At 37.3% G+C, this 2,354-nt stretch overlaps 1 protein-coding gene across 1 annotated transcript in view; it reads left to right on the top strand.

Annotated features, from left to right (window-relative positions):
- EEF1E1 (eukaryotic translation elongation factor 1 epsilon 1) overlaps positions 1-2,354 on the top strand; it is a gene marked incomplete at its 5' end in the record, with an annotated part of 18,448 nt that overhangs the window by 15,020 nt on the left and 1,074 nt on the right. The gene's annotated exons all lie outside the window — the stretch shown is intronic.

Raw genomic sequence — 2,354 nt, 5'->3', positions numbered from 1 at the left:
ATTCTCCCTTTACCCTACCTGCCACTCACACCACTGGTCCTATAGGGCTCATCCGTCCTGGATTCCCTGTATTTACTGAAGATTATTAAGAGACTTTGTAATATGTGCTACTTGACTGTAAGATTGTTACCAAGTTTGAAGCACACATTTGTTTTGAAGTTTGAAGCACAAATGGATTTATGTAGTTTTTTAAAAGGAAAGGAAAAATAAAAGAAGTAACTGCAAAATAATCCAGTAAAACAAACCACAAAAAAATGGTTGAATGGCAGTGTGGTGTCTTGTTGAAAAGACAGCACAGAGCAGCCTTTCCTGATCTGGAAATTGGGCCACTTGAATTTAGTAATGCCTTCTTTCACATGCCTTCATGGTAAACCAAGGACTAAGACTACAACCTACCTGGTTTTAATGTGAAACTAATGTTTATTTGACTGCTAGTATGAAACTATATGTAGAGTACCTATATATATTCAAAAGAAGCCAGGGAGGCACTGTGAGTTAGACATTGGACTGGTAACTGCAAGGTTGGCAGTTCAAACCCACCTGCCACGCTGCAAGAGAGATGAGGCTGGCTAGTCCCATAAAGATTTATCTTGCAAGTCCTATATAGGTTCTCTGGGAGGCAGAATAAACTCAACAGCAGGGCATGGGTTCTACAAATACAAAGGAAGGATTCAATAGAGCCAAGAATCATTGTAGGTACTGCGTGGACCTTTTAGTAGTAAAGAGGAGCCAGTAATTATAACAATTACATTGTGCTACTTGTTATAAGAAAGAAAAATAACTAGTCAGCTAGAAAGGAATGGTGGAAAATCAATGTTTTAAGTCAAATATCCCAAGAAATTCCCTCAAATTTCTAAAAATTGAAAATTTGGTGGAAAGAAAGGCATCCTTTTTGTTTATTCACAGGAAGCTTCACGTACAAAATGTCCACCAACACAAATTGAGGTCAGTTGTCATTTTCCCAGGCTCTTAAGTTGAGACTCCAAGAGGGTACTGGAAAAGCCGCCTGTGTTTTCTGGCAAAATTATTTTATACTATGGGTCTTTGTATGCACTGGAGATTCTAAATGTGAAATACCTATTTTGGACAATAATAAATTTGTTGTATGTTGTGTTTTGTTATTTTAAATGAGACCCCTGTAATAGTAAATGGTCTTCTAAAATACAAATATGGCCTATTAGCACTGGTTCTAATGTGGGTAGACAGTTTGAGCAGTAGGTCATGCAAGCATTAGTACTTCATTGCATGGGCATGCTTTGTTTTCGATGTATTTTAGTTTGTTTTTGAAAACCTCACAAAACGACTAAGTAGGGATTTGTTTTCTTTTTTTTAATGAAAGAGCTCTGAAAAGACGATATTGTGAAAAGCAGCCAGTGTGTGTGTGTGTGTATTTTTCCTTGCAAATTGCCTTTAGTAAATATAAAATGGAAATATGATTTAAATATTTATTTGAAAAAGGACTAGTGTGTATGTATTAATTTTGTTGTTAGTATTATCTTGTATTCTGCCTTAATTCATGCATCCAGCCCCGTATTTGCTTGTAAGCTGGAGCTAGTCTGTGTTCTGAATAGCCACAAGGCATCATCCCTCATTAGAAGAGCTTCCCGAGACTGACTACTCTATAAGTGATGCATATAGAGTGACTGGGTTGATTTTTTTTTTTTTTAGATTTTGTTTTGTTTTGTCTTTGTGTACACATTCCGTTTTGCAGAGACTTGCAGTATCTGTTAATGAACTAGGAGTAGGATTGATACTATCAGTTATGGAGTCATGGCTACAAGTTCTTGGCTTGCCAACTTACTCTTCATGATCTCTCCTCAAGAAAACCGTGAACTACATACCTTGGGATATGAGCCCAGGGAAATGGCAGTCATGCACAGTTATTATTGCATCTTCTCTAACCAAATCTCTAGGCATTCTTTTAATTTTATAGCAAATTATGGAAACTCCTGCATCTACTAAAAATAGATTTCACCTTCATTGCAAACAAAAATGAGAAAGCCTATTAGCTTTATGCTTTACAGTCTCCTTCATTTGAGTCATAAGCTACTGCAAATAGCCCTTTTTTATATTTGAAATTAATCATTATCTTCGTGAGTTTTTCTCCAGAGTTGAGTAGAAAAGCAGCAACAGTATGTACACATGCGTACACCAGCAGGCATGTAAAAGTTCACAATAGAAAGACGTTTAAGTATACATATTTGAGTTGTACATCCTATTCCCTTGTGTGTCATCAAAGAGCCATGGTGGTGTAGTGGTTAAAAGCTGACCCGGTTTGGTGTTAGAACCCACCAGCCACGCCATGGGAGAAAGGTGGCAGTCTGCTTCTGTAAAGATTGACAGTCGTGGAACCC

This window comes from Echinops telfairi, unplaced genomic scaffold, assembly GCF_000313985.2.
Source record: "Echinops telfairi isolate 266 unplaced genomic scaffold, ASM31398v2 ScPeMD7_655;HRSCAF=1070, whole genome shotgun sequence".
NCBI lineage: Eukaryota > Metazoa > Chordata > Mammalia > Afrosoricida > Tenrecidae > Echinops > Echinops telfairi.
The sequence above is the reverse complement of the archived record's forward strand: the minus strand, read 5'-3'. Positions and strand labels throughout refer to the sequence as shown.